Consider the following 23,165-nt stretch of genomic DNA (forward strand, 5'->3'; position numbering starts at 1 on the left):
TCCAATTACACGCGATGAGACTCTGACGTGCTGTCCAATTACACGCGATGAGACTCTGACGTGCTGTCCAATTACACGCGATGACACTCTGACGTGCAGTCTTTCCACGTGTGCTCTGTCATCACGTGCTGTGTGGGAAACACCCGTGCGGGTCACGTCACAGACGCGCTTACGCGCTGAGGGCCTTTGGTCCAATAGATTCGCGTATGCGTGCTGACGCGCTTACGCGCTAAGGGCCTTTCCTCGGTTTTCACGCTGACGTGCAGGATTTTCACGTGCCAAATCACTCCGTACCAAGCTGGCCACGCGTAAGCACACGGAAGACCACGCTCCTGCCCAGAAGGCCGAACTACTGCCCCCCAGAGCCCCGAGCACGCTCCCACCTGCCATCTGCTGCTGCCTGACTGCCTGCTGCCCACGTGCACTGCCATTTGCTGCCTGCACATCAGCCAGGGGTGCTGTTGCTGTGACCACCCCTGCTGGAACCGAAGACTCCCGACTGGAATTCCATCGCTCCACAGCCCAGCCCCAGGACCCAGTTGCCCACCCACTCCTGCCTCTGGGGTTGTCATGTCGGGGCAAACACCATCTGTGACCACTGACAACCCCCGGCCAGAGAGGCAGAGGGGCACCAGCTTCAGTGCCACCGAAGTTGGTGTCCTGGTGGAGCAAGTCCTGGGGCAGTATGATGCCCTCTTCGGAAGTTCCCGCGCCGACAAGGAAGGACGGACTCGGATCTGGACTGACATCGTGACTGCCATCAACGCGGAGGGGGTGGCAGTCCGGGACTTACAACATGTCAGGAAGCGCTGGGAGGACTTCAGGTCCAGGACCCTGAACAAGGCCCGGCGCCTCTTGAAGGCAGCGGATGCCAAGGGGCGCCGGGGCCACTTGTCGGAAGAACAGATGGGGGTCCTGGAACGCATATCCCCAGCGCTCCACGTCCAGGTCCTAGAGAAGCAGACCCGTCTGGAGTCGAGCGGTGAGTGTACATGCATCCTGATTGTGAGCAGTGCGTGTGGTGATTATTCGGCATTGTGCCGGTTGCACATCTGTTTGTATGGGGTCGAGTATGGGTGGGGGTGTACAGGGCCGTGGGTCTGACACATGCGAGGGCTGTAATGTGTGAGACATGGATGGTGCTTGTGTGTGGGCTTGCATGGCAAATGCAGTTGTGCGTGCACACATGTTTGGATGAATGTGTATGTAAGTAGACATGTCCATGATGTCAGGCATGTATGATGTTTTCGGCTGCATGTATGAGCACTGTGTACATGTGCATGTGTGTGTATTTGTCAAGGGTGCAACAGTGATGCAACATGGATGCATGTGACAGCGGTATGTGGAAGCCTGATTGGCAGATGTGACATGGATGCCCGTCTGAACAGTGCGACACTTGGCAGAGGTGTAGACATGCATGCAAGTGTGGTGGTGTGTGTACATGTGTGGTGCACTTCCTGTGTTGCATGTGATGTCTGGCTCCCCTTTGGCTGCTGATGCTGTTGTATGTGTATGGATGGTGGTGGCAGTTGCGATATGGCTGTGGTATGGCTCATGTGTGCGAGTTGCAATGACATGTGTGTTGGGGATTGTGATGACATGTCTGAGGTTTGCCAATGCCACTCATGTGCAACTGTCATGCGTGTATGTGTCCATTGTACAGTGCCCTGATGCCTGTGTTTTGTTTCTCCCTGTCTGCAGCGTCAACTGATGAAGAGGGCGGAGAAGGTGCTGTGGAGCACAGCGGCGGGGATCCGACCGCCAGCCGGAGACGCAAGGCCCGGCTCCCCTCCCGTGTTGTCATCTCGTCGGGGAGTGAAGAGTCCGGTGCCGCGTCCCAGGCCGCAGCTGCCGGGAGGAGGTCCAAGAGGCCGAGGTTGCAGTTGGACTCCTCGGCAGCAGAAGGGGCAGCTGGGACCCCACAGGGCCCAACAGGGGAAGATGGCACGGAGTCATCCAGGTTGGTGGGGGGTTTGGTGGAGGAGGGGGCCGTGCAAGCACCAGAGACGGGGTCTGGAGGTGGGGATCCCACTGGTGCTAGTGGTGCAGTCCAGGACCAGGGACAGGAGGCAGCAGAGGCGCCCGCGGAGGTGCCTGTGTGCAATCCTGTCCCCGATCCTGTCCCTGCATCATCTTGCACCAGCAGGGATGCCTACGTCCAGACCCGTTTTCAGGCAGGGGATGAGCTGACGTCAACTGGCCTTCCTCTGCCTGCGGACGTGGCCATCCAGGTCCGGGTTGAGCCTGTCCTGGCTGGTGTGGCGTTGCGTCAACGGGCCATGCGAGGTGACCTGCAGTCTTTTCATGGAGAGACTGCACGTCATCTCGAATGGCTCGTTGACCACGTCAGCCTGCTGGGACAGGTCACCCAGGCCGGATTCCTCCGTCTGATGGGGCTTGCTCCGACCCCCTCCTCAACTGGACCCCCTACGCGCCAGTCGTCCTCTGTGCCATCTTCCCACCCATCAGTCACATGGGTGCCCTGTGGAGCTGCCTCTGACGGTGCGGCCAGGCTGGTGGAGGAGGCATCCCTGCCACAGTCGGGAGTCGGAGGTCCAGCAGGGGTGGCCACATCAACAAGTGCACCCCAGCCGGCGGAGGATGTGCAGGCAGCAGGAGGCAGTGCACGGGCAGAGGCAGAGCAGCAGCAACATGGTGGGAGACATGAAGGCTCGGGGCTTTCGACATCGGAGGGGCAGGCATCGGCCGGAGGGCAGGAGGACCCAGGACAGAGAGTGTCTTCCGTGTGGCAGCGGTTGGGCCACGCCATAGGTGCGGAGCGGCGGCGGGCGGAAGAGGCGCGGCTCACAATGGTCAGGGCGGAGAACTCCATGCGGAGGGCCCTGAGGCGGGCCGAGTGCCTCGAGGCAATCCGCAGGGGGTTGGAGGAGGACACAGCGTCGTCCCTGCGGACCCTCGGGGCCATGGAACTGGACCGCCTCCGGGACATCGAACAGGAGTTCGATGATGCCCTGGCCCGGGACACCACGGAGTGAGCCGCTGGACTTGCCCGCCGCCTTTGTATATAGTTCTTTAGTTTTAGGTTTCCTTTCTTTCTTATTATGATTTGGAGTCGACGGACACTGCTCCACTTTTTTTATATAGTTGATTTTTAGGTAGGTTTTTTAGTAGGTTTCCTTTGTTCAGTTGGGCTCATGGACCCTTGTTAGTTTTGTACATAGTTCTTTTTTGCATGGAGATTTTTTTACATTTGACTTTGGACATAATTTTTTAGGATTCTGATTTGCAGTTTTGTGTTTTTATACGGACATGCAGCTTTTTTTTTCTCATTCACATTGTAGTTTGTTTTCTTTCTTTAGCATTCTTTATTTTTTTCAATACAATTTTGTTAGCATACTTCACTGTGTGGTATCATCTCATTGGTTTCATGCATGTCATGTTGTGTGTTTTCCCATTCAATTGCAACCATTGTGTGTGACGGACATGGGTTCATTAGCTTAATGAACATTGGGGGTGTAACATGTGATTTCCATTTCCATGTGGGTGAATGGGTTACTTGGTAGGGCTTTTTGGCTGTGGAGGCTGACCATTACGCACATGATTGGGGATTGTGAGGACCTGGTGGGGGCTGCCCATGGTGGCAGGGGGGTGGGGGTGGTGGGAGACATGAGTGGGGGCCTGGTGGAGGGTGACCCTGGATGCTGGGGGGTGGGGGTGATGGGAGACATGAGTGGGGGCCTGGTGGAGGCTGCCCCTGCACTGCCTGGGGGTGGGGGTGGTGGGAGACATGAGTGGGGGCCTGGTGGAGGCTGCCCCTGCACTGCTGGGGGGTGGGGGTGGTGGGAGACATGGGTGGGGGCCTGGTGGAGGCTGCCCCTGCACTGCTGGGGGGTGGGGGTGGTGGGAGACATGAGTGGGGGCCTGGTGGAGGCTGCCCCTGGTGGCTGGGGGGTGGGGGTGGTGGGAGACATGGGTGGGGGCCTGGTGGAGGCTGCCCCTGGTGGCTGGGGGGTGGGGGTGGTGGGAGACATGGGTGGGGGCCTGGTGGGGGCTGCCCCTGGTGGCTGGGGGGTGGGGGTGGTGGGAGACATGAGTGGGTGCCTGGTGGAGGGTGACCCTGGATGCTGGGGGGTGGGGGTGGTGGGAGACATGAGTGGGGGCCTGGTGGAGGCTGCCCCTGGTGGCTGGGGGGTGGGGGTGGTGGGAGACATGGGTGGGGGCCTGGTGGAGGCTGCCCCTGGTGGCTGGGGGGTGGGGGTGGTGGGTGACATGAGTGGGGGCCTGGTGGAGGGTGACCCTGGATGCTGGGGGTGGTGGGAGACATGAGTGGGGGCCTGGTGGAGGCTGCCCCTGCACTGCTGGGGGGTGGGGGTGGTGGGAGACATGAGTGGGGGCCTGGTGGAGGCTGCCCCTGCACTGCTGGGGGGTGGGGGTGGTGGGAGACATGAGTGGGGGCCTGGTGGAGTCTGCCCATGGTGGCAGGGGGGTGGGGATGGTGGGAGACATGAGTGGGGGCCTGGTGGAGGCTGCCCCTGGTGGCTGGGGGGTGGGGGTGGTGGGAGACATGAGTGGGGGCCTGGTGGAGGATGCCCATGGTGGCAGGGGGGTGGGGGAGCAGGGGGACATGAGTGGGGGCCTGCTGGAGGCTGCCCCTGCACTGCTGGGGTGTGGGGGTGGTGGGAGACATGAGTGGGGGCCTGGTGGAGGGTGACCCTGGATGCTGGGGGGTGGGGGTGGTGGGAGACATGAGTGGGGGCCTGGTGGAGGCTGCCCCTGGTGGCTGGGGGGTGGGGGTGGTGGGAGACATGGGTGGGGGCCTGGTGGAGGCTGCCCCTGGGGGGTGGGGGTGGTGGGAGACATGGGTGGGGGCCTGGTGGGGGCTGCCCCTGGTGGCTGGGGGTGGTGGGAGACATGAGTGGGTGCCTGGTGGAGGGTGACCCTGGATGCTGGGGGGTGGTGGAAGACATGAGTGGGGGCCTGGTGGAGGCTGCCCCTGGTGGCTGGGGGGTGGGGGTGGTGGGAGACATGGGTGGGGGCCTGGTGGAGGCTTCCCCTGGTGGCTGGGGGGTGGGGGTGGTGGGAGACATGAGTGGGGGCCTGGTGGAGGATGCCCATGGTGGCAGGGGGTGGGGGTGCAGGGGGACATGAGTGGGGGCCTGCTGGAGGCTGCCCCTGCACTGCTGTGGTGTGGGGGTGGTGGGAGACATGAGTGGGGGCCTGGTGGAGTCTGCCCATGGTGGCAGGGGGGTGGGGGTGGTGGGAGACATGAGTGGGGGCCTGGTGGAGGCTGCCCCTGGTGGCTGGGGGGTGGGGGTGGTGGGAGACATGGGTGGGGGCCTGGTGGAGGCTGCCCCTGGTGGCTGGGGGGTGGGGGTGGTGGGAGACATGGGTGGGGGCCTGGTGGAGTCTGCCCATGGTGGCAGGGGGATGGGGGTGTTGGGAGACATGAGTGTGGGCCTGGTGGAGGGTGACCCTGGTGGCTGGGGGGTGGGGGTGGTGGGAGACATGAGTGGAGGCCTGGTGGAGTCTTCCCATGGTGGCAGGGGGGTGGGGGTGGTGGGAGACATGAGTGGGGTCTTGTGGAGGGTGACCCTGCACTGCTGGGGGGTGGGGGTGGTGGGAGACATGAGTGGGGGCCTGGTGGAGGATGCCCATGGTGGCAGGGGGTGGGGGTGGTGGGAGACATGAGTGGGGGCCTGGTGGAGGCTGCCCCTGCACTGCTGGGGGGGGTGGAGGTGGTGGGAGACATGCATTGTTGATCAGTAGTGCAAGGTGACATGTGGGTTGGCTGGGGGGCATGCCCATGGTGGATGGGCTGCCTGCGGGACATGAGCAGGGGTGCAGGGTAGTCCCCCGTGGTGTGGGCTGCCTGCAGGGGCCGTGGAGGTTGTGGAGCGTACACCTGGGAGGACCCACACGGCCAATTCACATGTAGTACTCCCCAGAACCCCTGAAATACACATTCCCTGCTGGTATCGCGTGTGCAACTTCCTGCGCACCCCTGAAATACACGTACCCTGCTCGCACTGGGACAATCGCGTGTGGAACTTCCCGCGCACCCCTGAAATACACGTACCTTGCTCGCACTGGGACTATCGCGTGTGGAACTTCCCGCGCACCCCTGAAATACACGTACCCTGCTCGCACTGGGACTATCGCGTGTGGAACTTCCCGCGCAACCCTGAAATACACGTACCCTGCTCGCACTGGGCCAATCGCGTGTGGAACTTCCCGCGCACCCCTGAAATACACGTACCCTGATGAAATCGCGTGTGGAACTTCCCGCGCACCCATGGAATACACGTACCCTGCTCGCACTGGCCCATTCGCGTGTGGAACTTCCCGCGCACCCCTGAAATGCACGTACCCAGCAGTAATCGCGTGTGGAACTTGCTGCGCACCCCTGAAATACACGTACCCTGCTGAAATCGCTTGTGCAACTTCCCGCGCACCCCTGAAATTCACGTACCCTGCTTGCACGGGGCCAGCCGCGTGTGGAACTTCCCGCGCACCCCTGCAATACGCGTTCCCCGCTTGGCGTTTGCTGTTTGCCAGCCCGGTGAACTGGTCCAGGGTTAGCGCAGCCCTTTGCGATGATTTAGCGATTTGGATGGCTTTTCCTTGCGCGAGGGCGTTCTTCGGGGCGTTACTGGCGCTGCTGCAGGGTCGCTGCGATTCTCTGCGCCACGGCTGGTTTGGAAGCCTGAAATCCATGAATACGCTGTGCGCGGAAATCGGTTTTAGCGCACGTGCCTGGCGCAGTCAATCGCACGCGGACACTCTGCGCCAGCCGCTTGCGACACTTTTCTGCGAAATTCTATGAATTACCCTGTTAGTCTTGTTGTGGCGTGCTTACACATGGATAGTGTCATAAAATGTATGTCTAGTTTGTTTGTTGCACAAATTTCCATTTTTGGTTGCATTTCTTGTTTTAACATTGTTTCATTGAATTTGAAACAGCTTGCAAGAGTTGGCATTAAGGCCATACAATTGACATTTTTGTGCGCTAATTGTTCCATTACATCAGTAGCACATGCGTTATCGCCATAAAGTGCATGAATGTGCCGGTTTTTCAATATTACTTGTGCTTCTTGAGATAGTACACCAACTCTAATTCTTTTTAAAATGTTCGCGTAAGTGAGATCTGCACATTGACGCAAGTTTTCTGTTAATTCTCTGTATTGGAAATGTTGCCAAAGGTTAACATTTCCTATGCTGCCAACAGTTTTACAGTTCACCTTTCACTGGTGTCAATTGTAGAAGAGCTCCGAAAATGATAATGTGTTTCCCTGCAAAGAGTTCTTCGTAGTTTGTTTTAAGTACTTCTTGCAATCTGAGGTGAATCAAAGCCAACATTAGGTTGGAGACCATGCTCACTTCATCTATTAGAAGCATTTACATTTGTTTTAATACTCTGTGTAGTTCCATTGCAGCTTCTGCAGAACGTTTGTAATAGTCTAATTTGTTTTGGTGTTCTACTGGAAGGAGTAGTAATCGATGTAAAGTGACACCGCCTATGTTGTAGGCAGCTAAACCCATGGGGGCAGTTACAACAGCTGACAATTTGTTGTTTGTCAATTGTTGAAGGAACTTGCTGATGATTTTGATTAAGAATGTTTTTCCTGACCCAGCTTCACCACTGATGTACAGCAGTATAGGTTTGTAATTTTGGCAGGTACATTCTTTATTTTCGTGTTGTACACCATGTGCAATTTGTTTTGTTACTTCTTCGAAAATGGTGCGCTGATCTTTAAGTTTTGCTTGTAGTACAGTTAAGTCTTCTATATCTTCTTCATAGTGACACATGGTGTTTTCCACTTCTGTCATAGGTAATTCTGCCTCATTTGCTATTAGTGGCTGTCCTAGTTGTTCTTGGCTTCCTGTTACAGAAGGTTGACTACTGTCGGAAGTGTCCTTATCTAGTTGGGCCTGAAGTTCTTCTTCGTGTTGCTGTTCATTGTGCAACATTGTTTTGTATTTCGTAAAGTTCACATCGGTGATAGCGCTTTCATTTGCTTTGAAAGCATCTTCAAAGCAGTTATAGTTTTCTAGTTTCTCTTCCTCTTTTCTCCATGGTTTAAAAAGTTGTAGCAGAGACATGTAATATAGTTCTTTCTGTTGAGGAGTTTTTAATGACAATTTGACATGATTACTTAAGCTTTGTTTGGTAAGTTTCACTAAACTGCCTTCAAAATCTGCCACACTATATCTACCTTTGCTTTCATCGGGTTTTACATTATTTGTGTGTGCAAAGTTTTGAGCTATGTGGTATAGACACATAGTTTCCAAAGTTGTACTCCTGTTCGGATAGTATGTGTCCAGTAAATTGTTTTTTAAAATGTCTTGGCTGTTGGGATCATTTCTGTCAATTGTTTCTATGTCCTTATATGATTTCAGAACTCTTTTTGTAGATTTAGCAGGACCAAGAATTAGCCATAGTAGGTTGTCAGATTTTCCATACAAAGCAGTACCCGTTAGGCGCCACAAGCTACAAAACCATTATATTAAAAAAAGACAGTCACAAGGGGGCACTAGGCTGTACAATTTGTGAGATAGTGTTTTGTCTGATGATAGGCCATTCCAGAGGTCTTGAAGCTCTGTTTTTTCTGCTTTTGTTAAGTAGGATGTAACATATTGTGTAACTGCAGTGGAATTGTCTGCAATGTACTGCACATCTATGTTTGCATTCCATAAGAGGGCAATGATTGCATTGTAATCATTGATATATTTTGATTCTTCTGCTCTTTTTATGTAATACGTGTTCTTAGGTGATTTACCTGTAACACTATGTCGAACTGTAGACATGAAGTTGTTTACTTCACCTGTTTCTGTAACTGGTCTAGGGAAACCAAAGCGGCATTTGGTGTAGTATTTCCCTTTGCTTTTGTATTTGCAATGACAATATTTGCCACATTTGTGTCTTTTAAATTGTAAACTCTGTCCATGCAGGTCACTATGTGTCCGTTGTGAAGGGATTTCACAAGTGACATATTTTTGGATGAACTGCAAAACAGTGGCATCACTGTCGTCACCAAATTTAGGTGCACCTTTGATCCAAAAAAGCATGTGAATATGTGGTGCTCCTCTCACTTGGCATTCTTTTCTCCAAAAGAAGTGTTGCACTTCTCAGAGGGGAGGTTCAGTTTTATTACAAATAAAGTGTAGCATAGCAATGAAACGATGATGGAAATATCTTGACACATTAACTGGATCTAGAGAGCACAGTTCTCCAGGTGTTAGTATATCTATGTTGGTTTTGTTGTTGTTTTATATGCATAGGCACTCATGTAAATCTTCCCATGCATACTCTGCATAACTTAGTGTAACAAACCAAGTCGGTTGTCCAAGGTTTCTGATCATACAACATACGTCTCCATGCCGTCGGAACCAGTATTCATTTGTACCACGCATGTTTGTAAACAGATTTGTTATACTTGATTGTAAAACCTCAACTTTTTCTTGCACTTTTTGTATTAATTGCATAGCTGACATATTTTGAAAGTGGGCTCCAGATTTCAAAATGTGTGCTACTCCATAACGTAGGGTTGCTAGTTTACTTTCAAAGAGTAGGTGGAATATGTATTTGACATTTTGTCTAAATCTGGGATATTGAGAATACATTCGTAATGAGCGGTATTCTGATGCCGTAATCTGAGTGGGTCTATCATCGTATCTTCCGCCTTTGCCAGTAGGAAATAGCAGTGGAAAAGCACGTGCTTCTATACTTTTTTCCTATATGCTCATTGGTGACCCTTTGGTTTGTCGCATTTGGTAAGTTTCTAGTGCATCATCTATGCTCTAATTAGAATGCAATGGATGAATTGTGTAATGGTCCAAAAGAGTGAATACTGCAGCAGGATACAGAAGTTCAAATTGACCAGTTTCTGATGACTCTTGAATTATTTCAGTTAGTTCCCTTAAGTTTTCTTCAATATTTATTTCTTTGTAGTATTCGTTATTGGCTTTCAGATATTGCAAGGCTTGTCTAACTTTATGTAAGTCCACCAGTTGTTGCCAAATTGTTTTGTCTTTTGTTGGTACACCATTTACTAAGACAATTAAAGAATGCTCTATTGGACGTTGCACTCCTAGAGTGTGTACATTTTCTGTCAGATCTAGTGGCAAATAAACTACTTTCCCACGAATGCCTTTCACCAATTCAGAAGGAGGTAATTTTGCTGTTTTTGGTTGAAGGCATATTATTGCTTGAAATGGGTGAACTGTTTGAATTATGATGCTCTCATACAAATTGAGTTGTTGCAGGGGTTTTGGTGGTGGGAATAATTCCAAACTATTTGTGATAGCACGTGAAGGAGTTTGGTTGTTGTCCAGTTTTGTAGTGCAGTAACTGCAACATATTAGGGTTCACTTATTTGGTATTTGTTTTCTGCTAAAAGGTAGAGAGCTAATTCAAACCATTTGGAATCTTCATTGTCTTCTATTTTGTATGTTACATCTATAGTTTTTGTGTTCCTTTTGTAAAATGTTCTGCGGCAACACACACACACATGGTTTGGTACTTCAGTTGATGCACTTTTAAATGTTAGTATTTCTTTTTTGTATGTGTGTAATAGAAGGTTGCTATGTGCAGAATTGTTGCTAATCTGTTCTAAAACTATTGCATTCTGTAAGTGGCTTTCACTTCCAAAATATTTTTTCTGGATACGGTCGATTTTTTCTTTTAGGTATTTGGTTGTACCATGTAGAAGAGTGTTATTTAAATTGGCTAATTCTAAAGCTGGACTTTTAGCATAGTACAGTTTATACAGTAGATTTCTTACGTTTGAATGATGTATTGATATCCGTTTGATATCATGGAAGGTGCTTTTGCAAATAGGTCCTGAAATGCAGTCTAATGAATGTCCTTGTAGTCCTGTGTATTTGAGCACTGGACAGATATCAATGTTTTGTAGCACTTTCATTTTGATTTTGTCTTTACCTTTCACATACTGATTGAAGAACTGACGTAAAGATTTGAAAGATTTATTAGGGATGTCGCACATTGACGTTCACGGCCATTTGTATACTGGATGGTCTGGTTTAGTCGAATGGAGAGGTAATTCTGAGTTTTCAGAGGATACTTTAGTAAACAGTGTTTCTTGTTCCATGATGGTATTATTGATGTTTTCATACCCTCGTCCACTGCTATGGATGGCAATTGTGTGTGTTTGATTTTGTTTGTATGCTTCTTCATTGAAATATGGTTCTGTGGTTGTTGTGTGACTCCATTTTTGTTGACATTCCGTTTATCGATACGTTTCTTTTGTAGTTTAGTACTTAGTTTTGTTAGTGGTTTCATCCTATTTAACACTAAAATAAATAACTTCCTTTTGAGAAGGATCGCACTGTCTATGAGAGCTTGTAGGATTAATTTTCTACGGTAGGTTTTAAGGGTTGAGGATGATTTCGGGCCTCTTCTTATTAGATTCTGAAGGACTATGTGGCAAAACATTTTTGCTAAAATACTTTTTTTACTATGGGTTCTTGTTACTATATCAGGATTAATAGGAGCATTGTTAGGAATAGTGGTAGCTGATTTTTTGTAAAGCGTTTTTCTGTTTCGTGCCACATTTTAATAGAGGAGCCAAAGTTTCGGTAATTGCAGCTTCTTTTGTTTCACTAAACGGCTGTATTAGCTGTTTTGTTCCAACGTTCTCTACAAAATCTGCTAGAGATGGATGCTTACTTTGGATACTTTTATTTTTATTTGCTCTAGTTCTGCGTTCCTTTCTACAGACTTGCTCTTTGGTACGCATTGTTTGGGGTCTTTTAACAAAAAAAGAAGGCATGGTTTGGTCTGTTGTACGATGTATGTGTGCTGTGTGCATGAGTGCATGCGTTTGATGGCGAAGCTGTTTGTGGTGGTGTGTGAATGTGCATTGGACAGTTACAATGAGTTTGGAATGCTATTTTTCTGTTTGTATATTACTACACTGTGCTTCAGATGAGACTACAAAGTTAGCTAGTGGTGAGGATAAGCATTAATAGTAAACGTAATGGTATAAAATTGAAACAGTTATTTGTTTTCTAGTACTAACATTCTAAGGCTTATGTATGTTATTTGTGTTCCAAAAACACAGGGGTTTGTCAGCCATTCTGCCTGTTATTCTTTCTTTGATAAATGGGGATTTGTGGGTAGAATGGTTCAGAAATCAATGTTTGTTTTGCAGCGCAAATTACATAAATAACCCACACAGTCTCTTTGAGGAACAGTAAGAATATAAAGGTAGTACTGTACTTATTTTTGTTTGCGGAATGACCAGGTTTCTTCGGATATGTTGTTTGCAGTGTAGATGCTGTTGATTTTCAGGAGAGTAGTCTTCACTGCAATTGTAAAAGGAAGAAGTTAGTAACTTTGTGTGTTTAAAGCAGTGATGTTATTGTAGACGTTTATTTTGCATCTTCGTCGGAGTACTCTCCTTTGATATCTCAACACAGTGCATGTGTGTCTTTCATTTCAGTATGTGCAGCCTTTATATGTTATTTGCAGTATGTTAGTTGAACCTGCTTCACAAATGAGTACAATTTTCAGTTTATGAAAATGTCTTGTTTTTTTTACGCTGTGTTGTCCATAGCAGAGAGGTTTGTAAGTGATGGGTCATTATAGTAGATGGGAAAAATGCCACTACTTTAATATTATATGTACGAATCTGAAAAATCCGGAGATCCTCAGAGGGAGATGTCAGCACAGCAATCGGGAACGTTTATTTTTCTCATACAATCGCATTGAAAGTAGCATTAAGGTAGGTGGTACACATTAAAAAATGGTGACATTTTGTAGTGGAAAATCGAGTTTCGCGCCTAAATCGTGAGGGTTGGTATGTATGTATAGGTTATGTGGGAGACAGTAAGAAGTAGTGCAGTTTCTCTATGAAAAATCAGAAGTATTGCACTTAAAGGGGGAGCGTTGGTATGTATTTTCTATGCAGATTTACTGGCATTCATGTGTTTAAATGAAATCGTAAGGGTTTGTCATGCACCAGCCCTGGAGAATCGCTAGTCGTTGGAGATACTACTAAGATGGCGGCCTGTTCCATTCTATCGGTCTAGTTTATTCCAACATGGCCGACAGATTCTATAACTAACGGCCCGTAGCAACGCTCTGCGCGTTGTATCGTTTCCGTTACGTGCCCAGCTAGTCGCTCTCAGCGTCTAGCTCTTTCAACAGTGCCTTGCGTTCAAAGTCTTTAATTACCTACCTTTCCTTTCCCTACACACGAGGTTATTTCAGGTTTTCAGGTAAGGTGATTAGGGTCTTATCTTCTGTCCTTTCTTGCACAACGCACTCTACCCGCGTTTTCCATGTAAGTATTTTTCCTGACTTTTCTCTCAGCCGGCGCTTCAGCGTTTGTATCTTCGCTGTGAGCGTTTTCGACTGACCATACTTTCCTGTCCTATTCCTTACCTCTTCCTTTCCTCCCTCCTTTCTTCCGTTCGTAACGCCTCTTCGGTGTTCCGACAGGCCGAGACCTCCCTCCTATCACTACTCAGCCGATACTACAGTTGAGCAAGGTGTGGACATTTATACTACGTGTCCGGAGCTCTGCGACTACCGGAATCAAGATCTCCATGTAATTGCCGGACATCAGTATTCCACAGACACCTGAATACTGATCGGGGTTTTTTGCCAGGAGGCTTTTTCCCCATTCTTTAGGGCGTGCTCCTCGGGTATTCCCTTGGTCTGTTATCAGCCAGATCACGGAGGCTACCGAGGGAGCGCGTCCTTACCTTCGACAAAAGAAAAAGGAGAAGAAACCCACCGAAGGAGAAAGGGAGAAGAAGAAGAAGGCTGTAGTAAGGACGGAAGAAGTATCGGAGAAGAAAGGTGAGGAGGAGTTGGGGAAGGCAGAGACGATTCGTGACAGTATACAACGCCTAGAAGACACAATGGCATCACCAGAACAAATTCAAGATATGTGTAATGCCATTCAGAGCCTCAGAGTCGACATGCAATCACTGCACGCCGAGAACCTTCTTTTACGACAACAAGCAGACACTAGGGAAGCTGGTAGAGATGATTTACCTCCGATGCCATTTACATTTGGTAAATACGATGGAAACCCTAGGTATATCAAAGAGTTCCTCGATGCTTGTACAGTCTATTTTTCCTTCCGACTTCGGGCATTCGAATCTGGAAGGGCCAGAGTTGGGTTCCTCATAGCCAACTTGACAGGAAGCGCCCTAGCATGGGCTACCCCTTTGGTAACCAACCAAGACCCTTTGGTTAACGATTATGCCCAGTTTATACAAGGTTTCAAGAACCGGTTTGAGCGTTCCGAAGTACAGTATTCCAAATATGATGCTTATCTTGATGTCAGACAAGGAAACCAAGATTTACAGGGTTATGATGCACAATTCCAAACACTGGCGGTATCAGCTGGATGGCCGGATACGGCACAACAAACTATTTTCCGGAGAGGACTAAATGAGGAACTGAAGGACGAACTGGCTAGAGCAGTACGTCCCAACACCTTTCAAGAACTGGTTACGCTAGTACTACAGATCGACTACCGTCTACAGGAAAGACGGGCAGAGAAGAGTAGAGGAAGAAGATCAGTGCCACGTTACAGCCCACCTTCAGGAAGGAGGGAAAGACCTAGGTCAGAAGAACCTATGCAAATAGGGGCAACCAGGGGACCGCTAACCAAGGCTGAAAGGAGAAGAAGGCAGGAGCTCAACCTTTGCATGTACTGTGGTTCATCAACTCACATGCTTAAGGATTGCACAGAGATCTCCTCTAAGAGACAGGGAAACGCCAGACCCCAGGGCTTTGCAAGGGAAGCCATGGGGACCACCGTACAAACCCTTGCAACCTCACAAGACCCATTAATGAAGGAATAGAGGACAATCGTCTGATGGTATTCCAGCTGTCCATTTTCTACAGTCTGAAACAGAACCTATCGGTTTTGGCAATGCTTGACTGCGGAGCAGCAGGAAACTTTATAGACGTAACATGGGCTCAGGAAAATCAGATTCCACTGAGGAGGAAGGACAGACCGATACCGGTCGAGGGAGTAGATGGCCGTCCACTTTTATCTGGACTCATTACCATGGAGACGGAACCTATAACAGTAAGGATGGATCATCATGTCGAAACCCTCACATTTGATGTCATCAGAGCAGCTCATTTTCCGTTGATATTAGGTGTTTCATGGTTAAGAAGACACAACCCCAAGATTGACTGGACTAATAACAAGTTAAGCTTCGACTCCGAATACTGCCGGGAACACTGCATGAATGCTATGGAATCCCAGAAGGAGATACATTCCAGTCTCCCTACAACTCAGTGCAATCTCTCAATATCCTCTATACCTAGACAGTATCTGGCTTTCGCTAGAGTGTTTGAAGACATTAATCCCAGACTCCTCCCACCTCACCGCCACGAGGACTGCAACATAGATCTAAAGGAAGAGACCTCCTTACCCTTCGGTCGAATGTATCCACTATCCTTATCGGAAAAGGAAGCATTGAAGGAGTACCTCAACTCCAACTTAATGAATGGGCTTATTCGACCATCAAAGTCCTCAGGAGGGGCATCATTGTTCTTCATATCAAAGAAGGACTCCAAAGAATTACGCCCCTGTATCGATTACAGGGGCTTGAACAGCATTACCATCCGAGACAGGTACCCAATGCCTCTTATCAGAGACATATTGGAAGCAGTCAGAGATTCAAAAGTATTCACCAAGCTAGATCTCCGTGGTGCATATCATCTGCTAAGAATAAAGAAAGGAGACGAGTGGAAGACCGCTTTCAGGACGCCGCTGGGGTTGTTTGAGTACTGTGTTATGCCATTCGGACTGGTAAACGCCCCAGCGGTATTTCAGAGATTTGTAGATAAGATCTTTGCCGATATGTTATACATATCGGTAGTCGTATATTTGGATGACATTCTTATTTTCTCTCCGTCCTTGGAGCAACACCGGCTACATGTGTGCGAAGTACTTCGTAGGTTATTGGAAAACCAACTTTTCGCCAAACCAGAGAAGTGCCTCTTTGAGACCATAGAAGTACCTTACCTGGGATTTATATTATCGGAGAAGGGTATCCGTATGGACCCCAAGAAGGTGTTGGCCATAGACAGATGGCCAGAGCCCTCGTCTGTCAAGGAGATTCAACGTTTCCTAGGTCTGGCAAACTTTTACCGCCGGTTTATACCCAACTTCTCTGATCTGGTATTACCCATCACAGCACTTCTCAAAAAGGGTATAGTATTCCAGTGGGGTTCGGCGGCTCAAACAGCATTCGAGACACTAAAGAGACGATTCATCACTGCCCCGGTTTTAGTTCAGCCCGAGCAGAATAAACCATTTATTTTGGAGACCGATGCCTCGGGAGGTGCTTTAGGGGCAGTCTTGTTACAAGAAGGAAGCAATGGAGAAGAACACCCTGTCGCCTATTACTCTCGCACCCTAACTGGAAGTGAAAGAAACTACTCAGTTCTGGAGAGAGAATTATTAGCAATGCGGGCAGCCTGTCAGGAATGGAGACATTTACTCCAGGGAGCCTCTCACCAATTTGTGATTCGTACTGATCATAGGAATCTCAAGGTTCTCCAACAAATGGAATGCAGGAATTCCAGGCATGCCCGTTGGGCCTATTATTTTTCAAGCTTTGATTTCCTGATCACCTACATACCAGGATCCCAGAACAGTGTGGCAGACGCGTTATCCCGAAGTTGGTTAGAGGAAGACCTATCGGAGGTCAAAAAGGAGAAGATCCTGCTTGAGAACCACTTTCATACCATTGCTAACCTATTCCTTGAGAAGGTTCAAGGTGACCTTAAGGAGTATGATCAGGAGGAGAAACAGTCATACAAATTGCAGGAACGCGAAGGATTGTGGTTTCATCATTCAGCATTGTTCTTACCCACCACTAATCTTCGCAGACAGGCCATCAGCTTCTGCCACGATCTACCCTTAGCTGGACATAAGGGGGAGAAGGCAACGTTCGAGTTGGTGTCCAGGAGTTTCTGGTGGCCGTCGATGCGAAGAGACATCATCTCTTATGTGTCGACTTGTCCCATCTGTGCCATCAATAAGACCCCCCGTCACAGACCACTCGGACTCCTACATCAAGCCAAGACTCCCACACGCCCCTGGGAGGACCTCTCATTGGACTTCATAGTAGAACTTCCGGTTTCCCAGGAAAAGAAAGTGATTCTAGTGACGATTGATTCTTTCACCAAGTTAGCTCATTTCGTAGCTCTCGCAGGAATTCCTTCAGCCTCAGAGACCGCTACAGTCTTCCTTCGCGAGATAGTAAGGTTACACGGTTTACCACGATCCATAATTTCGGACAGAGGAACGCAATTTACTTCTAAATTTTGGAACTCGCTATGTAATCAGTTGGCTATACAGAAAGCGTTATCCTCGGGATATCATCCCCAGTCCAATGGACAGACCGAAAGACTGAACGCTGGTTTAGAACAATACCTTCGCTGTTATTGTAATAGGGAACAAGACAACTGGGCTGCTCTGTTACCAATGGCAGAGTTCGCTTACAATAACACCTTCCATACGGCAATTAAGATGAGTCCTTTCAGGTGCACCTATGGTTATGACCCGCATCATCTAGGAGCCTTATCTTTCAGCAGCCAGACCACAACTCCCGCCTTGGAGAAGATGCTGATGGATCTCAAGCGTACACATAAGGAAGCCCTACAAACCTTAGAGGAAAGCCGCAAGAGGTATAAGACCTATGCGGACACCAAACGTAATCCGGTTCCCCTTTGGAAGACAGGAGATTTGGTTTGGTTATCTACGCGATATCTACCTCGCTGGACGCATAAGGGGAAATTCTCAGCACGATACATAGGGCCCTACCCAATCCTGGCCCAGATCAATCCTGTAGCCTTCAAACTAGGATTACCTCACTCTCTGCGGAGGGTACATCCGGTCTTTCACTCCTCTTTACTCAAGACTTATCAAAGAGATTTGTACAAAAGACCGTTGAGAAGGAAGGTGATCACTCCGCCCGAAGAACCTGAGGAATATGAGGTGGCCAGAATTGTAGATTCCCGCTATAGGAAAGGAACCCTTCAATATTTGGTCCATTGGAAGGGATTTCCCATGGCCGAAAGATCTTGGGAACCAAGATCCCATATGCACGCTCCCAGACTTGTACAGCGATTCCATAGGCTGTACCCAGGAAAACCTGGAGGAGGCAGGTATCGAAGGGGGCATACTGTCATGCACCAGCCCTGGAGAATCGCTAGTCGTTGGAGATACTACTAAGATGGCGGCCTGTTCCATTCTATCGGTCTAGTTTATTCCAACATGGCCGACAGATTCTATAACTAACGGCCCGTAGCAACGCTCTGCGCGTTGTATCGTTTCCGTTACGTGCCCAGCTAGTCGCTCTCAGCGTCTAGCTCTTTCAACAGTGCCTTGCGTTCAAAGTCTTTAATTACCTACCTTTCCTTTCCCTACACAGGAGGTTATTTCAGGTTTTCAGGTAAGGTGATTAGGGTCTTATCTTCTGTCCTTTCTTGCACAACGCACTCTACCCGCGTTTTCCATGTAAGTATTTTTCCTGACTTTTCTCTCAGCCGGCGCTTCAGCGTTTGTATCTTCGCTGTGAGCGTTTTCGACTGACCATACTTTCCTGTCCTATTCCTTACCTCTTCCTTTCCTCCCTCCTTTCTTCCGTTCGTAACGCCTCTTCGGTGTTCCGACAGGCCGAGACCTCCCTCCTATCACTACTCAGCCGATACTACAGTTGAGCAAGGTGTGGACATTTATACTACGTGTCCGGAGCTCTGCGACTACCGGAATCAAGATCTCCATGTAATTGCCGGACATCAGTATTCCACGGACACCTGAATACTGATCGGGGTTTTTTGCCAGGAGGCTTTTTCCCCATTCTTTAGGGCGTGCTCCTCGGGTATTCCCTTGGTCTGTTATCAGCCAGATCACGGAGGCTACCGAGGGAGCGCGTCCTTACCTTCGACAAAAGAAAAAGGAGAAGAAACCCACCGAAGGAGAAAGGGAGAAGAAGAAGAAGGCTGTAGTAAGGACGGAAGAAGTATCGGAGAAGAAAGGTGAGGAGGAGTTGGGGAAGGCAGAGACGATTCGTGACAGGGTTGCACATGTTCTCTGATTAAAATATGCATACCTGTACTTTGTACTCATGCATGTGCGCATGCATGGGGTTGTAAGTAGAAATCTGCGACACTTGCACAGTAATTTTTGAAGTAGGTGCTTTGCAATGATATGCGACTAGCATTCAGAGTGATCAATAGTACATTTGAAGTGTGAAATGTAGATGACGGAGTTAGATGTAGAGATGTTTAATGTGATTGGTGGATGGTTGTGTGACTGCTTAGCTGTGTCCAATGAGGGAATGGATTCGCGAGTGATGTGGAAAGGGTAGAAGGACTGGCTAAGAGTTACGTGCCACACGTAGACGGTGCTTGTTCGCGGGTAGGGCGTCCCACATTCGGGGTTCTACAGCAAATCCAGCATGGAAAGGGGACTGTTTGCATCAGCCAATCACATGTTCACATTGTTCATTTGTGTCCAAAGATGGTGCGTGTACTGAAGTTGGCAGAGATGGAGACAGTCAGGGTTTTGGTGCTTGGAGATATTTTTGTCCATGGTTTACAGCACTATTCCGAAAGTAGGCATGTGGCACACAATTTCGATGTCAGAGGAGTGGAGGTGCTGTGGAGCGCTGAGACTGATTGCAATGTTGCAGCAATTCTGCAAATTTGCAAAGATATGCGTAGGATGACCAGTCCTCATGTGGTACTTTTGCACTACGGTGCTTGCCATTTGGGCTGCGTGAGTTCACGTACTTTGTTGGAAGATTTGGAACAGTTGGTGCAAGCAGTCATTAAAATCTTTCCAACTGCGAAAATAATTTTTTCTGCTTTACTCCCTAGAGGAAAATAGGACCACAATTCTGTTTTCTGTCCTGATCAAAGTATTGGGAGGTGTAACATCAATCGCGGCATGCATGCTTTCATGTTACGAGCTGGCATGTTTTTCTGCAGCCACGAGAACATTGTTTCCAGTAATGCGGCTTATTTTGAAGCAGATGGTGTTTCGTTATCTTGTTTGGGAAATGCCATGTTCTTTTGGAATGTAAGGCTTGCTTTGGAGAAGGTTCTGTCATGATTGTAGGAGTAAAGTAAGAAGAAAAAAAATTAAAAAAACAAAATAACAGGTGTCTGTAAGGCATCTGCCCAAAAACAGAGCCCACCTTAAAGGGGAAAAGGGGAATAATATTCAAATGTACAGTCGTCACACTCAGATCCTCTACGTGTCCGCGGACATGGCGGTAGTCTGCAGCCAGCACGTATTACCAACGGGGTTTCTAGGGTGGAAGCGCATGCAAATGAGAATGTGCGAAGCTAGGAATTGGTCAGTAAAGTTCAGTGGGTGTGTTCTGAAAGGAGAAATTTAGAGAGAATGTCTTTTCCCTGACAGGAGACCAGACAGCCATGGCTCTGTGTGCTCGAAAACAGATTGTCTGGATTTTGGGAGACTCATGGATATGAAGTGGGAGAATGGAAGACCAGGCTCCCGCCCTTCCCCTCTCGCGCTTGGCCTAGAGGATCACGGCCCAGACACCCGCCACGAGAGGAGTTTGCCTATCTACCGGACGACCAAATACCCGGGTACAGGAACATACGGATGTGTCCATCTACCTGCCCAGCAGCCCGCCCTATCCATGCCGACACCTGCGGCACGGATCAACTCGACTAAACCTACACGTCGTTAGAGATGCCATGACGACCTAGTCAACGGTCAGCACACCTGTGCAACTATATACACCGGACACTCCCGCACCAATCTACACGAAGAATATACTCAGTGCTATGGCGTAGGCGACAGACATACTCACGGACGTACATCTTTATTATTTTCCACATAGGCTCTCAAAATGCAGAAACGCAAGACGCATCATGAATTTATATAAAAAGGCTTGCTCACGCTTCTTCTAGGAGCCATGTACCATAACGAAGAATATAACGGGGACACGATACTGAGGATAAAGCAATATGATACCGCAATCTAAAGCGCCCTGCATTAAACGGTTTCACCTATGCACCAGGCCCAAGTAGGCCGCAGGCAAAAGCTTCCATGAACATTGAATGAGCAAGAACTGGGTTGCTGACCCTGCAAAATGAGCCCGGCGAAGGCACCCCGCCAAGGGCACGATGTTGCAATCTTGCACGCTGCAAGCCAACGCCAAGGTCGCACCTGCAAGATAAACCAGGCACACAGTAGGAAAAACAATATTAATTGTGTTGAATTTTGCCTCAAACACGGTCCCACCTCACGTGACAAAGCCAAACCTGACAAGATGCCAAGCCCAGAAGGAAGGAGACGCCTGAATCCCACGTTTCAAGACACAGGCAGATACAATTAAAAGACTCATTGGACGTCTGCAGCAGTGGGAGTATTCGACCTCCCAACATATGAATAAATCCTCACATTGTTTACACCTACTCATATTAAAACATTGTTGCAAATGACAGGTGCACCGCGAGCTGGGAACAGTGATAGTCCCAGACTGGGAGGCTCGCGAGCGGACCAATTAGAACATGGGGTTCTTATCACTGACGCCATTCACATTGACCAATCCTCAGAGGTCTTCATGTAACAATTTTCATGTATCAAATTGAAGGGACAGCCCAGGTATACCACCTGACTAACCCTCAGCCACTAACACCGTTCTCTATATGTGCACTATACTAACCCTACCACTCGAGTAACCAATCCAGAGTGGAAATAGGTTTTTTATTAAACTTTGTAAGATGACGCAAGTAGCGCGTCATACTAAGGTAAAAATGGCCTGCGAGCCCCACGATTGTGTGTGTGTCAGGACGGACGCGTACGCTCCTTGACCCATCCCTGCCGTTTTGTCTAATAAACAGCAGAGTCACCTTGCTTCTTGCGTGTGTCTCATACTCTATCTCTTTTGGAATATACGGGAGGAGTTGGGGCCTCCCTGCCCGGAGGTCTGCGGACGGCCCGGCCGACTCCGGCAGAATTTCCCCCCGACAAGTTGGAGGCACTGCTGAGATCTGTTTAAGATCTGCTTTTTTATTTTTTACTTTTTCCAGGTAATCCCGTTGCGAGGAGGCCCGGCGGCGCGGCCCCCTCTGCCGTTGCCCCCTTCTGAGGACTACAGGACCATCGCGGAGCTGCGAGAAGACCGGACAGTGCAATCCGGATATTGGCCCTCGGGAGCCGGTTGAGAAGTATCCCGCCTGCGGTTGGCGAGTGTCCAGACGTGGTCCAGACGAGGGGAGGTGGCGAGCCGCTTGGAGGGGTGCACGCAGTCGAGCGGCCCCGCATCAAGAGAACTTGGTGAGCATGCCACGCACAACAAGCAATGTGAAATTGTGAGGGAGGGGGGAGGAATTAAATACGGGAGGTGGGAGGTGTTGCACAGGTGCGCGGCGAAGGTTTGGCAATTTAGTGTTGGCAATGGAATGAATGGTAGCCGAACGAGTGCGAGAGTAGTCGGCTACGTTGCGCAAGAGAGGGGGTGGAGCACGAAAACATCACGTGCGGCCGCTCGTAGACACTGATTGGCCTAGGTCGCGACTACGTGTAAGGGTGTGTGTGTGTGGTTTCCTACGATTTGGCATTTATTGATCAATGAGTAGATGAGGATCCCTATTGTTCGAGCAAGAAACTCGATAGGTAGATGACGTTTCCCTGTAGGCGGTAGCTAGTTAGTTGCCCAATACGGAAGATAATTGGCTGGTTAAGCCCTCCTGTCGAGGGGCGTATCACACGCGAGGCGACGCAGCGTGCGCAGTCCGATTATATTATTGATAACCTTGTTCCAGGAGTGACAGGAAGACAGCTGTGAGGTTAACGGGGGTAGATTGCAAGTGTATTTTGAACTTAAAGGATATATGAAGAACTTACCAGTAGCTCGAAGAGATCGGTGACGTCACCAGTAGGGCCTTCATAGGATATCCCGAGCACAAGGCATCTTCCTTTCTGAGAGTGGTGGGGAAGAGAACTGTGGTAAGGGAGTGGAAACGGAGATAAACGGTAATGAGTTGATCGGGGAAAGGTGAAACGGAGGACGTGGCTGCGCACGGAGAACGCCGGCCACGGCAAGTGTAGGAGAAGGAGGAAGAGCAAGTGAAAATAGGACGACTGTATAAGAACGTCATAAGGGGTACGCAGCCGTAGGGGGCTACGTGCGCCTCGGCCGCAGGGGGCCGTAAGGGT

The sequence above is a fragment of the Ambystoma mexicanum genome, chromosome 2q (genome assembly GCF_040938575.1).
Source record: "Ambystoma mexicanum isolate Mex_15411 chromosome 2q, UKY_AmexF1_1, whole genome shotgun sequence".
In the NCBI taxonomy this organism is placed as follows: Eukaryota; Metazoa; Chordata; class Amphibia; order Caudata; family Ambystomatidae; genus Ambystoma; species Ambystoma mexicanum.